Raw genomic sequence first — 10,354 nt, 5'->3', positions numbered from 1 at the left:
CCTCGACAGGCACCTACGGTACCCGCAAGGCTTCGCGGATAGTGTTACGCTCTCTCGCGCCGCATGGTTAACAAAATTGTGTGTGCGAACTATAATAGGTGCGATCATACCAGCACTAATGCACCGGATCCCATCAGAACTCCGCAGTTAAGCGTGCTTGGGCGAGAGTAGTACTAGGATGGGTGACCCTGGGAAGTCCTCGTGTTGCACCTCTTTTTTTTTTTTTTTAACGTCGTGCCGACCTTCATTCTTTAAATGACGCTATCCCGAGTAGGACACCTAAGGGCGAGCCGCAATGGCCTCATCCTCGACAGGCACCTACGGTACCCGCAAGGCTTCGCGGATAGTGTTACGCTCTCTCGCGCCGCATGGTTAACAAAATTGTGTGTGCGAACTATAATAGGTGCGATCATACCAGCACTAATGCACCGGATCCCATCAGAACTCCGCAGTTAAGCGTGCTTGGGCGAGAGTAGTACTAGGATGGGTGACCTCCTGGGAAGTCCTCGTGTTGCACCTCTTTTTTTTTTTTTTTAACGTCGTGCCGACCTTCATTCTTTAAATGACGCTATCCCGAGTAGGACACCTAAGGGCGAGCCGCAATGGCCTCATCCTCGACAGGCACCTACGGTACCCGCAAGGCTTCGCGGATAGTGTTACGCTCTCTCGCGCCGCATGGTTAACAAAATTGTGTGTGCGAACTATAATAGGTGCGATCATACCAGCACTAATGCACCGGATCCCATCAGAACTCCGCAGTTAAGCGTGCTTGGGCGAGAGTAGTACTAGGATGGGTGACCTCCTGGGAAGTCCTCGTGTTGCACCTTTTTTTTTTTTTTTAACGTCGTGCCGACCTTCATTCTTTAAATGACGCTATCCCGAGTAGGACACCTAAGGGCGAGCCGCAATGGCCTCATCCTCGACAGGCACCTACGGTACCCGCAAGGCTTCGCGGATAGTGTTACGCTCTCTCGCGCCGCATGGTTAACAAAATTGTGTGTGCGAACTATAATAGGTGCGATCATACCAGCACTAATGCACCGGATCCCATCAGAACTCCGCAGTTAAGCGTGCTTGGGCGAGAGTAGTACTAGGATGGGTGACCTCCTGGGAAGTCCTCGTGTTGCACCTCTTTTTTTTTTTTTTTAACGTCGTGCCGACCTTCATTCTTTAAATGACGCTATCCCGAGTAGGACACCTAAGGGCGAGCCGCAATGGCCTCATCCTCGACAGGCACCTACGGTACCCGCAAGGCTTCGCGGATAGTGTTACGCTCTCTCGCGCCGCATGGTTAACAAAATTGTGTGTGCGAACTATAATAGGTGCGATCATACCAGCACTAATGCACCGGATCCCATCAGAACTCCGCAGTTAAGCGTGCTTGGGCGAGAGTAGTACTAGGATGGGTGACCTCCTGGGAAGTCCTCGTGTTGCACCTCTTTTTTTTTTTTTTTAACGTCGTGCCGACCTTCATTCTTTAAATGACGCTATCCCGAGTAGGACACCTAAGGGCGAGCCGCAATGGCCTCATCCTCGACAGGCACCTACGGTACCCGCAAGGCTTCGCGGATAGTGTTACGCTCTCTCGCGCCGCATGGTTAACAAAATTGTGTGTGCGAACTATAATAGGTGCGATCATACCAGCACTAATGCACCGGATCCCATCAGAACTCCGCAGTTAAGCGTGCTTGGGCGAGAGTAGTACTAGGATGGGTGACCTCTGGGAAGTCCTCGTGTTGCACCTCTTTTTTTTTTTTTTTAACGTCGTGCCGACCTTCATTCTTTAAATGACGCTATCCCGAGTAGGACACCTAAGGGCGAGCCGCAATGGCCTCATCCTCGACAGGCACCTACGGTACCCGCAAGGCTTCGCAGATAGTGTTACGCTCTCTCGCGCCGCATGGTTAACAAAATTGTGTGTGCGAACTATAATAGGTGCGATCATACCAGCACTAATGCACCGGATCCCATCAGAACTCCGCAGTTAAGCGTGCTTGGGCGAGAGTAGTACTAGGATGGGTGACCTCCTGGGAAGTCCTCGTGTTGCACCTCTTTTTTTTTTTTTTTAACGTCGTGCCGACCTTCATTCTTTAAATGACGCTATCCCGAGTAGGACACCTAAGGGCGAGCCGCAATGGCCTCATCCTCGACAGGCACCTACGGTACCCGCAAGGCTTCGCGGATAGTGTTACGCTCTCTCGCGCCGCATGGTTAACAAAATTGTGTGTGCGAACTATAATAGGTGCGATCATACCAGCACTAATGCACCGGATCCCATCAGAACTCCGCAGTTAAGCGTGCTTGGGCGAGAGTAGTACTAGGATGGGTGACCTCCTGGGAAGTCCTCGTGTTGCACCTCTTTTTTTTTTTTTTTAACGTCGTGCCGACCTTCATTCTTTAAATGACGCTATCCCGAGTAGGACACCTAAGGGCGAGCCGCAATGGCCTCATCCTCGACAGGCACCTACGGTACCCGCAAGGCTTCGCGGATAGTGTTACGCTCTCTCGCGCCGCATGGTTAACAAAATTGTGTGTGCGAACTATAATAGGTGCGATCATACCAGCACTAATGCACCGGATCCCATCAGAACTCCGCAGTTAAGCGTGCTTGGGCGAGAGTAGTACTAGGATGGGTGACCTCCTGGGAAGTCCTCGTGTTGCACCTCTTTTTTTTTTTTTTTAACGTCGTGCCGACCTTCATTCTTTAAATGACGCTATCCCGAGTAGGACACCTAAGGGCGAGCCGCAATGGCCTCATCCTCGACAGGCACCTACGGTACCCGCAAGGCTTCGCAGATAGTGTTACGCTCTCTCGCGCCGCATGGTTAACAAAATTGTGTGTGCGAACTATAATAGGTGCGATCATACCAGCACTAATGCACCGGATCCCATCAGAACTCCGCAGTTAAGCGTGCTTGGGCGAGAGTAGTACTAGGATGGGTGACCTCCTGGGAAGTCCTCGTGTTGCACCTCTTTTTTTTTTTTTTTAACGTCGTGCCGACCTTCATTCTTTAAATGACGCTATCCCGAGTAGGACACCTAAGGGCGAGCCGCAATGGCCTCATCCTCGACAGGCACCTACGGTACCCGCAAGGCTTCGCGGATAGTGTTACGCTCTCTCGCGCCGCATGGTTAACAAAATTGTGTGTGCGAACTATAATAGGTGCGATCATACCAGCACTAATGCACCGGATCCCATCAGAACTCCGCAGTTAAGCGTGCTTGGGCGAGAGTAGTACTAGGATGGGTGCTGGGAAGTCCTCGTGTTGCACCTCTTTTTTTTTTTTTTTAACGTCGTGCCGACCTTCATTCTTTAAATGACGCTATCCCGAGTAGGACACCTAAGGGCGAGCCGCAATGGCCTCATCCTCGACAGGCACCTACGGTACCCGCAAGGCTTCGCGGATAGTGTTACGCTCTCTCGCGCCGCATGGTTAACAAAATTGTGTGTGCGAACTATAATAGGTGCGATCATACCAGCACTAATGCACCGGATCCCATCAGAACTCCGCAGTTAAGCGTGCTTGGGCGAGAGTAGTACTAGGATGGGTGACCTCCTGGGAAGTCCTCGTGTTGCACCTCTTTTTTTTTTTTTTTAACGTCGTGCCGACCTTCATTCTTTAAATGACGCTATCCCGAGTAGGACACCTAAGGGCGAGCCGCAATGGCCTCATCCTCGACAGGCACCTACGGTACCCGCAAGGCTTCGCGGATAGTGTTACGCTCTCTCGCGCCGCATGGTTAACAAAATTGTGTGTGCGAACTATAATAGGTGCGATCATACCAGCACTAATGCACCGGATCCCATCAGAACTCCGCAGTTAAGCGTGCTTGGGCGAGAGTAGTACTAGGATGGGTGACCTCCTGGGAAGTCCTCGTGTTGCACCTCTTTTTTTTTTTTTTTTAACGTCGTGCCGACCTTCATTCTTTAAATGACGCTATCCCGAGTAGGACACCTAAGGGCGAGCCGCAATGGCCTCATCCTCGACAGGCACCTACGGTACCCGCAAGGCTTCGCGGATAGTGTTACGCTCTCTCGCGCCGCATGGTTAACAAAATTGTGTGTGCGAACTATAATAGGTGCGATCATACCAGCACTAATGCACCGGATCCCATCAGAACTCCGCAGTTAAGCGTGCTTGGGCGAGAGTAGTACTAGGATGGGTGACCTCCTGGGAAGTCCTCGTGTTGCACCTCTTTTTTTTTTTTTTTTAACGTCGTGCCGACCTTCATTCTTTAAATGACGCTATCCCGAGTAGGACACCTAAGGGCGAGCCGCAATGGCCTCATCCTCGACAGGCACCTACGGTACCCGCAAGGCTTCGCGATAGTGTTACGCTCTCTCGCGCCGCATGGTTAACAAAATTGTGTGTGCGAACTATAATAGGTGCGATCATACCAGCACTAATGCACCGGATCCCATCAGAACTCCGCAGTTAAGCGTGCTTGGGCGAGAGTAGTACTAGGATGGGTGACCTCCTGGGAAGTCCTCGTGTTGCACCTCTTTTTTTTTTTTTTTTAACGTCGTGCCGACCTTCATTCTTTAAATGACGCTATCCCGAGTAGGACACCTAAGGGCGAGCCGCAATGGCCTCATCCTCGACAGGCACCTACGGTACCCGCAAGGCTTCGCGGATAGTGTTACGCTCTCTCGCGCCGCATGGTTAACAAAATTGTGTGTGCGAACTATAATAGGTGCGATCATACCAGCACTAATGCACCGGATCCCATCAGAACTCCGCAGTTAAGCGTGCTTGGGCGAGAGTAGTACTAGGATGGGTGACCTCCTGGGAAGTCCTCGTGTTGCACCTCTTTTTTTTTTTTTTTAACGTCGTGCCGACCTTCATTCTTTAAATGACGCTATCCCGAGTAGGACACCTAAGGGCGAGCCGCAATGGCCTCATCCTCGACAGGCACCTACGGTACCCGCAAGGCTTCGCGGATAGTGTTACGCTCTCTCGCGCCGCATGGTTAACAAAATTGTGTGTGCGAACTATAATAGGTGCGATCATACCAGCACTAATGCACCGGATCCCATCAGAACTCCGCAGTTAAGCGTGCTTGGGCGAGAGTAGTACTAGGATGGGTGACCTCCTGGGAAGTCCTCGTGTTGCACCTCTTTTTTTTTTTTTTTAACGTCGTGCCGACCTTCATTCTTTAAATGACGCTATCCCGAGTAGGACACCTAAGGGCGAGCCGCAATGGCCTCATCCTCGACAGGCACCTACGGTACCCGCAAGGCTTCGCGGATAGTGTTACGCTCTCTCGCGCCGCATGGTTAACAAAATTGTGTGTGCGAACTATAATAGGTGCGATCATACCAGCACTAATGCACCGGATCCCATCAGAACTCCGCAGTTAAGCGTGCTTGGGCGAGAGTAGTACTAGGATGGGTGACCTCCTGGGAAGTCCTCGTGTTGCACCTCTTTTTTTTTTTTTTTTAACGTCGTGCCGACCTTCATTCTTTAAATGACGCTATCCCGAGTAGGACACCTAAGGGCGAGCCGCAATGGCCTCATCCTCGACAGGCACCTACGGTACCCGCAAGGCTTCGCGATAGTGTTACGCTCTCTCGCGCCGCATGGTTAACAAAATTGTGTGTGCGAACTATAATAGGTGCGATCATACCAGCACTAATGCACCGGATCCCATCAGAACTCCGCAGTTAAGCGTGCTTGGGCGAGAGTAGTACTAGGATGGGTGACCTCCTGGGAAGTCCTCGTGTTGCACCTTTTTTTTTTTTTTTTAACGTCGTGCCGACCTTCATTCTTTAAATGACGCTATCCCGAGTAGGACACCTAAGGGCGAGCCGCAATGGCCTCATCCTCGACAGGCACCTACGGTACCCGCAAGGCTTCGCGATAGTGTTACGCTCTCTCGCGCCGCATGGTTAACAAAATTGTGTGTGCGAACTATAATAGGTGCGATCATACCAGCACTAATGCACCGGATCCCATCAGAACTCCGCAGTTAAGCGTGCTTGGGCGAGAGTAGTACTAGGATGGGTGACCTCCTGGGAAGTCCTCGTGTTGCACCTCTTTTTTTTTTTTTTTAACGTCGTGCCGACCTTCATTCTTTAAATGACGCTATCCCGAGTAGGACACCTAAGGGCGAGCCGCAATGGCCTCATCCTCGACAGGCACCTACGGTACCCGCAAGGCTTCGCGGATAGTGTTACGCTCTCTCGCGCCGCATGGTTAACAAAATTGTGTGTGCGAACTATAATAGGTGCGATCATACCAGCACTAATGCACCGGATCCCATCAGAACTCCGCAGTTAAGCGTGCTTGGGCGAGAGTAGTACTAGGATGGGTGACCTCCTGGGAAGTCCTCGTGTTGCACCTCTTTTTTTTTTTTTTTTAACGTCGTGCCGACCTTCATTCTTTAAATGACGCTATCCCGAGTAGGACACCTAAGGGCGAGCCGCAATGGCCTCATCCTCGACAGGCACCTACGGTACCCGCAAGGCTTCGCGATAGTGTTACGCTCTCTCGCGCCGCATGGTTAACAAAATTGTGTGTGCGAACTATAATAGGTGCGATCATACCAGCACTAATGCACCGGATCCCATCAGAACTCCGCAGTTAAGCGTGCTTGGGCGAGAGTAGTACTAGGATGGGTGACCTCCTGGGAAGTCCTCGTGTTGCACCTCTTTTTTTTTTTTTTAACGTCGTGCCGACCTTCATTCTTTAAATGACGCTATCCCGAGTAGGACACCTAAGGGCGAGCCGCAATGGCCTCATCCTCGACAGGCACCTACGGTACCCGCAAGGCTTCGCGGATAGTGTTACGCTCTCTCGCGCCGCATGGTTAACAAAATTGTGTGTGCGAACTATAATAGGTGCGATCATACCAGCACTAATGCACCGGATCCCATCAGAACTCCGCAGTTAAGCGTGCTTGGGCGAGAGTAGTACTAGGATGGGTGACCTCCTGGGAAGTCCTCGTGTTGCACCTTTTTTTTTTTTTTTTTAACGTCGTGCCGACCTTCATTCTTTAAATGACGCTATCCCGAGTAGGACACCTAAGGGCGAGCCGCAATGGCCTCATCCTCGACAGGCACCTACGGTACCCGCAAGGCTTCGCGGATAGTGTTACGCTCTCTCGCGCCGCATGGTTAACAAAATTGTGTGTGCGAACTATAATAGGTGCGATCATACCAGCACTAATGCACCGGATCCCATCAGAACTCCGCAGTTAAGCGTGCTTGGGCGAGAGTAGTACTAGGATGGGTGACCTCCTGGGAAGTCCTCGTGTTGCACCTCTTTTTTTTTTTTTTTAACGTCGTGCCGACCTTCATTCTTTAAATGACGCTATCCCGAGTAGGACACCTAAGGGCGAGCCGCAATGGCCTCATCCTCGACAGGCACCTACGGTACCCGCAAGGCTTCGCGGATAGTGTTACGCTCTCTCGCGCCGCATGGTTAACAAAATTGTGTGTGCGAACTATAATAGGTGCGATCATACCAGCACTAATGCACCGGATCCCATCAGAACTCCGCAGTTAAGCGTGCTTGGGCGAGAGTAGTACTAGGATGGGTGACCTCCTGGGAAGTCCTCGTGTTGCACCTCTTTTTTTTTTTTTTTTAACGTCGTGCCGACCTTCATTCTTTAAATGACGCTATCCCGAGTAGGACACCTAAGGGCGAGCCGCAATGGCCTCATCCTCGACAGGCACCTACGGTACCCGCAAGGCTTCGCGGATAGTGTTACGCTCTCTCGCGCCGCATGGTTAACAAAATTGTGTGTGCGAACTATAATAGGTGCGATCATACCAGCACTAATGCACCGGATCCCATCAGAACTCCGCAGTTAAGCGTGCTTGGGCGAGAGTAGTACTAGGATGGGTGACCTCCTGGGAAGTCCTCGTGTTGCACCTTTTTTTTTTTTTTTTTAACGTCGTGCCGACCTTCATTCTTTAAATGACGCTATCCCGAGTAGGACACCTAAGGGCGAGCCGCAATGGCCTCATCCTCGACAGGCACCTACGGTACCCGCAAGGCTTCGCGGATAGTGTTACGCTCTCTCGCGCCGCATGGTTAACAAAATTGTGTGTGCGAACTATAATAGGTGCGATCATACCAGCACTAATGCACCGGATCCCATCAGAACTCCGCAGTTAAGCGTGCTTGGGCGAGAGTAGTACTAGGATGGGTGACCTCCTGGGAAGTCCTCGTGTTGCACCTCTTTTTTTTTTTTTTTAACGTCGTGCCGACCTTCATTCTTTAAATGACGCTATCCCGAGTAGGACACCTAAGGGCGAGCCGCAATGGCCTCATCCTCGACAGGCACCTACGGTACCCGCAAGGCTTCGCGATAGTGTTACGCTCTCTCGCGCCGCATGGTTAACAAAATTGTGTGTGCGAACTATAATAGGTGCGATCATACCAGCACTAATGCACCGGATCCCATCAGAACTCCGCAGTTAAGCGTGCTTGGGCGAGAGTAGTACTAGGATGGGTGACCTCCTGGGAAGTCCTCGTGTTGCACCTCTTTTTTTTTTTTTTAACGTCGTGCCGACCTTCATTCTTTAAATGACGCTATCCCGAGTAGGACACCTAAGGGCGAGCCGCAATGGCCTCATCCTCGACAGGCACCTACGGTACCCGCAAGGCTTCGCGATAGTGTTACGCTCTCTCGCGCCGCATGGTTAACAAAATTGTGTGTGCGAACTATAATAGGTGCGATCATACCAGCACTAATGCACCGGATCCCATCAGAACTCCGCAGTTAAGCGTGCTTGGGCGAGAGTAGTACTAGGATGGGTGACCTCCTGGGAAGTCCTCGTGTTGCACCTTTTTTTTTTTTTTTTTAACGTCGTGCCGACCTTCATTCTTTAAATGACGCTATCCCGAGTAGGACACCTAAGGGCGAGCCGCAATGGCCTCATCCTCGACAGGCACCTACGGTACCCGCAAGGCTTCGCGGATAGTGTTACGCTCTCTCGCGCCGCATGGTTAACAAAATTGTGTGTGCGAACTATAATAGGTGCGATCATACCAGCACTAATGCACCGGATCCCATCAGAACTCCGCAGTTAAGCGTGCTTGGGCGAGAGTAGTACTAGGATGGGTGACCTCTGGGAAGTCCTCGTGTTGCACCTCTTTTTTTTTTTTTTTAACGTCGTGCCGACCTTCATTCTTTAAATGACGCTATCCCGAGTAGGACACCTAAGGGCGAGCCGCAATGGCCTCATCCTCGACAGGCACCTACGGTACCCGCAAGGCTTCGCGGATAGTGTTACGCTCTCTCGCGCCGCATGGTTAACAAAATTGTGTGTGCGAACTATAATAGGTGCGATCATACCAGCACTAATGCACCGGATCCCATCAGAACTCCGCAGTTAAGCGTGCTTGGGCGAGAGTAGTACTAGGATGGGTGACCTCCTGGGAAGTCCTCGTGTTGCACCTCTTTTTTTTTTTTTTTAACGTCGTGCCGACCTTCATTCTTTAAATGACGCTATCCCGAGTAGGACACCTAAGGGCGAGCCGCAATGGCCTCATCCTCGACAGGCACCTACGGTACCCGCAAGGCTTCGCGGATAGTGTTACGCTCTCTCGCGCCGCATGGTTAACAAAATTGTGTGTGCGAACTATAATAGGTGCGATCATACCAGCACTAATGCACCGGATCCCATCAGAACTCCGCAGTTAAGCGTGCTTGGGCGAGAGTAGTACTAGGATGGGTGACCTCCTGGGAAGTCCTCGTGTTGCACCTCTTTTTTTTTTTTTTTAACGTCGTGCCGACCTTCATTCTTTAAATGACGCTATCCCGAGTAGGACACCTAAGGGCGAGCCGCAATGGCCTCATCCTCGACAGGCACCTACGGTACCCGCAAGGCTTCGCAGATAGTGTTACGCTCTCTCGCGCCGCATGGTTAACAAAATTGTGTGTGCGAACTATAATAGGTGCGATCATACCAGCACTAATGCACCGGATCCCATCAGAACTCCGCAGTTAAGCGTGCTTGGGCGAGAGTAGTACTAGGATGGGTGACCTCCTGGGAAGTCCTCGTGTTGCACCTCTTTTTTTTTTTTTTTTAACGTCGTGCCGACCTTCATTCTTTAAATGACGCTATCCCGAGTAGGACACCTAAGGGCGAGCCGCAATGGCCTCATCCTCGACAGGCACCTACGGTACCCGCAAGGCTTCGCGGATAGTGTTACGCTCTCTCGCGCCGCATGGTTAACAAAATTGTGTGTGCGAACTATAATAGGTGCGATCATACCAGCACTAATGCACCGGATCCCATCAGAACTCCGCAGTTAAGCGTGCTTGGGCGAGAGTAGTACTAGGATGGGTGACCTCTGGGAAGTCCTCGTGTTGCACCTCTTTTTTTTTTTTTTAACGTCGT

The 10,354-nt window shown here is 51.3% G+C and overlaps 34 non-coding genes across 34 annotated transcripts; all 34 read left to right on the top strand.

Moving 5' to 3' along the window:
- Positions 1-96: 96 nt before the first annotated feature.
- Positions 97-213, top strand: LOC114926432 (5S ribosomal RNA). The gene has a single exon (XR_003816876.1). It is a non-coding gene; the product is annotated as a 5S ribosomal RNA (ribosomal RNA).
- A 188-nt stretch (positions 214-401) lies between these two features.
- Positions 402-520, top strand: LOC114926720 (5S ribosomal RNA). Its single transcript, XR_003817139.1, has one exon. It is a non-coding gene; the product is annotated as a 5S ribosomal RNA (ribosomal RNA).
- Positions 521-708: 188 nt separating this feature from the next.
- Positions 709-827, top strand: LOC114927067 (5S ribosomal RNA). The gene has a single exon (XR_003817492.1). It is a non-coding gene; the product is annotated as a 5S ribosomal RNA (ribosomal RNA).
- Positions 828-1,013: 186 nt separating this feature from the next.
- On the top strand, positions 1,014-1,132 carry LOC114926718 (5S ribosomal RNA). The gene has a single exon (XR_003817136.1). It is a non-coding gene; the product is annotated as a 5S ribosomal RNA (ribosomal RNA).
- A 188-nt stretch (positions 1,133-1,320) lies between these two features.
- Positions 1,321-1,439, top strand: LOC114926717 (5S ribosomal RNA). The gene has a single exon (XR_003817135.1). It is a non-coding gene; the product is annotated as a 5S ribosomal RNA (ribosomal RNA).
- A 188-nt stretch (positions 1,440-1,627) lies between these two features.
- Positions 1,628-1,745, top strand: LOC114926328 (5S ribosomal RNA). Its single transcript, XR_003816771.1, has one exon. It is a non-coding gene; the product is annotated as a 5S ribosomal RNA (ribosomal RNA).
- Positions 1,746-1,933: 188 nt separating this feature from the next.
- Positions 1,934-2,052, top strand: LOC114926716 (5S ribosomal RNA). Its single transcript, XR_003817134.1, has one exon. It is a non-coding gene; the product is annotated as a 5S ribosomal RNA (ribosomal RNA).
- A 188-nt stretch (positions 2,053-2,240) lies between these two features.
- Positions 2,241-2,359, top strand: LOC114926715 (5S ribosomal RNA). The gene has a single exon (XR_003817133.1). It is a non-coding gene; the product is annotated as a 5S ribosomal RNA (ribosomal RNA).
- A 188-nt stretch (positions 2,360-2,547) lies between these two features.
- LOC114926714 (5S ribosomal RNA) lies at positions 2,548-2,666 on the top strand. Its single transcript, XR_003817132.1, has one exon. It is a non-coding gene; the product is annotated as a 5S ribosomal RNA (ribosomal RNA).
- Positions 2,667-2,854: 188 nt separating this feature from the next.
- On the top strand, positions 2,855-2,973 carry LOC114926713 (5S ribosomal RNA). Its single transcript, XR_003817131.1, has one exon. It is a non-coding gene; the product is annotated as a 5S ribosomal RNA (ribosomal RNA).
- Positions 2,974-3,161: 188 nt separating this feature from the next.
- LOC114926563 (5S ribosomal RNA) lies at positions 3,162-3,275 on the top strand. Its single transcript, XR_003817007.1, has one exon. It is a non-coding gene; the product is annotated as a 5S ribosomal RNA (ribosomal RNA).
- A 188-nt stretch (positions 3,276-3,463) lies between these two features.
- Positions 3,464-3,582, top strand: LOC114926712 (5S ribosomal RNA). Its single transcript, XR_003817130.1, has one exon. It is a non-coding gene; the product is annotated as a 5S ribosomal RNA (ribosomal RNA).
- Positions 3,583-3,770: 188 nt separating this feature from the next.
- LOC114926711 (5S ribosomal RNA) lies at positions 3,771-3,889 on the top strand. Its single transcript, XR_003817129.1, has one exon. It is a non-coding gene; the product is annotated as a 5S ribosomal RNA (ribosomal RNA).
- Positions 3,890-4,078: 189 nt separating this feature from the next.
- LOC114926710 (5S ribosomal RNA) lies at positions 4,079-4,197 on the top strand. The gene has a single exon (XR_003817128.1). It is a non-coding gene; the product is annotated as a 5S ribosomal RNA (ribosomal RNA).
- A 188-nt stretch (positions 4,198-4,385) lies between these two features.
- LOC114926709 (5S ribosomal RNA) lies at positions 4,386-4,504 on the top strand. The gene has a single exon (XR_003817126.1). It is a non-coding gene; the product is annotated as a 5S ribosomal RNA (ribosomal RNA).
- Positions 4,505-4,693: 189 nt separating this feature from the next.
- On the top strand, positions 4,694-4,812 carry LOC114926707 (5S ribosomal RNA). The gene has a single exon (XR_003817124.1). It is a non-coding gene; the product is annotated as a 5S ribosomal RNA (ribosomal RNA).
- Positions 4,813-5,000: 188 nt separating this feature from the next.
- On the top strand, positions 5,001-5,119 carry LOC114926706 (5S ribosomal RNA). Its single transcript, XR_003817123.1, has one exon. It is a non-coding gene; the product is annotated as a 5S ribosomal RNA (ribosomal RNA).
- A 188-nt stretch (positions 5,120-5,307) lies between these two features.
- Positions 5,308-5,426, top strand: LOC114926705 (5S ribosomal RNA). Its single transcript, XR_003817122.1, has one exon. It is a non-coding gene; the product is annotated as a 5S ribosomal RNA (ribosomal RNA).
- A 188-nt stretch (positions 5,427-5,614) lies between these two features.
- Positions 5,615-5,733, top strand: LOC114927066 (5S ribosomal RNA). Its single transcript, XR_003817491.1, has one exon. It is a non-coding gene; the product is annotated as a 5S ribosomal RNA (ribosomal RNA).
- Positions 5,734-5,919: 186 nt separating this feature from the next.
- Positions 5,920-6,038, top strand: LOC114926704 (5S ribosomal RNA). Its single transcript, XR_003817120.1, has one exon. It is a non-coding gene; the product is annotated as a 5S ribosomal RNA (ribosomal RNA).
- A 188-nt stretch (positions 6,039-6,226) lies between these two features.
- On the top strand, positions 6,227-6,345 carry LOC114926703 (5S ribosomal RNA). Its single transcript, XR_003817119.1, has one exon. It is a non-coding gene; the product is annotated as a 5S ribosomal RNA (ribosomal RNA).
- Positions 6,346-6,533: 188 nt separating this feature from the next.
- Positions 6,534-6,652, top strand: LOC114926702 (5S ribosomal RNA). The gene has a single exon (XR_003817118.1). It is a non-coding gene; the product is annotated as a 5S ribosomal RNA (ribosomal RNA).
- Positions 6,653-6,839: 187 nt separating this feature from the next.
- On the top strand, positions 6,840-6,958 carry LOC114927065 (5S ribosomal RNA). The gene has a single exon (XR_003817490.1). It is a non-coding gene; the product is annotated as a 5S ribosomal RNA (ribosomal RNA).
- Positions 6,959-7,146: 188 nt separating this feature from the next.
- On the top strand, positions 7,147-7,265 carry LOC114926701 (5S ribosomal RNA). The gene has a single exon (XR_003817117.1). It is a non-coding gene; the product is annotated as a 5S ribosomal RNA (ribosomal RNA).
- Positions 7,266-7,453: 188 nt separating this feature from the next.
- LOC114926700 (5S ribosomal RNA) lies at positions 7,454-7,572 on the top strand. The gene has a single exon (XR_003817116.1). It is a non-coding gene; the product is annotated as a 5S ribosomal RNA (ribosomal RNA).
- A 189-nt stretch (positions 7,573-7,761) lies between these two features.
- On the top strand, positions 7,762-7,880 carry LOC114927064 (5S ribosomal RNA). Its single transcript, XR_003817489.1, has one exon. It is a non-coding gene; the product is annotated as a 5S ribosomal RNA (ribosomal RNA).
- A 188-nt stretch (positions 7,881-8,068) lies between these two features.
- Positions 8,069-8,187, top strand: LOC114926699 (5S ribosomal RNA). Its single transcript, XR_003817114.1, has one exon. It is a non-coding gene; the product is annotated as a 5S ribosomal RNA (ribosomal RNA).
- Positions 8,188-8,374: 187 nt separating this feature from the next.
- LOC114926698 (5S ribosomal RNA) lies at positions 8,375-8,493 on the top strand. Its single transcript, XR_003817113.1, has one exon. It is a non-coding gene; the product is annotated as a 5S ribosomal RNA (ribosomal RNA).
- A 186-nt stretch (positions 8,494-8,679) lies between these two features.
- Positions 8,680-8,798, top strand: LOC114927062 (5S ribosomal RNA). Its single transcript, XR_003817487.1, has one exon. It is a non-coding gene; the product is annotated as a 5S ribosomal RNA (ribosomal RNA).
- A 188-nt stretch (positions 8,799-8,986) lies between these two features.
- LOC114926327 (5S ribosomal RNA) lies at positions 8,987-9,104 on the top strand. The gene has a single exon (XR_003816770.1). It is a non-coding gene; the product is annotated as a 5S ribosomal RNA (ribosomal RNA).
- A 188-nt stretch (positions 9,105-9,292) lies between these two features.
- Positions 9,293-9,411, top strand: LOC114926696 (5S ribosomal RNA). The gene has a single exon (XR_003817111.1). It is a non-coding gene; the product is annotated as a 5S ribosomal RNA (ribosomal RNA).
- A 188-nt stretch (positions 9,412-9,599) lies between these two features.
- On the top strand, positions 9,600-9,718 carry LOC114926695 (5S ribosomal RNA). The gene has a single exon (XR_003817110.1). It is a non-coding gene; the product is annotated as a 5S ribosomal RNA (ribosomal RNA).
- Positions 9,719-9,906: 188 nt separating this feature from the next.
- Positions 9,907-10,025, top strand: LOC114926694 (5S ribosomal RNA). The gene has a single exon (XR_003817108.1). It is a non-coding gene; the product is annotated as a 5S ribosomal RNA (ribosomal RNA).
- Positions 10,026-10,214: 189 nt separating this feature from the next.
- On the top strand, positions 10,215-10,332 carry LOC114926326 (5S ribosomal RNA). The gene has a single exon (XR_003816769.1). It is a non-coding gene; the product is annotated as a 5S ribosomal RNA (ribosomal RNA).
- The last annotated feature ends 22 nt before the right edge of the window (positions 10,333-10,354 follow it).

Source organism: Arachis hypogaea, unplaced genomic scaffold, assembly GCF_003086295.3.
Source record: "Arachis hypogaea cultivar Tifrunner unplaced genomic scaffold, arahy.Tifrunner.gnm2.J5K5 arahy.Tifrunner.gnm2.scaffold_32, whole genome shotgun sequence".
Classification (NCBI taxonomy): domain Eukaryota; kingdom Viridiplantae; phylum Streptophyta; class Magnoliopsida; order Fabales; family Fabaceae; genus Arachis; species Arachis hypogaea.
Note: the sequence above shows the minus strand (reverse complement) of the source record. Positions and strands in the feature narration are given on the sequence as shown.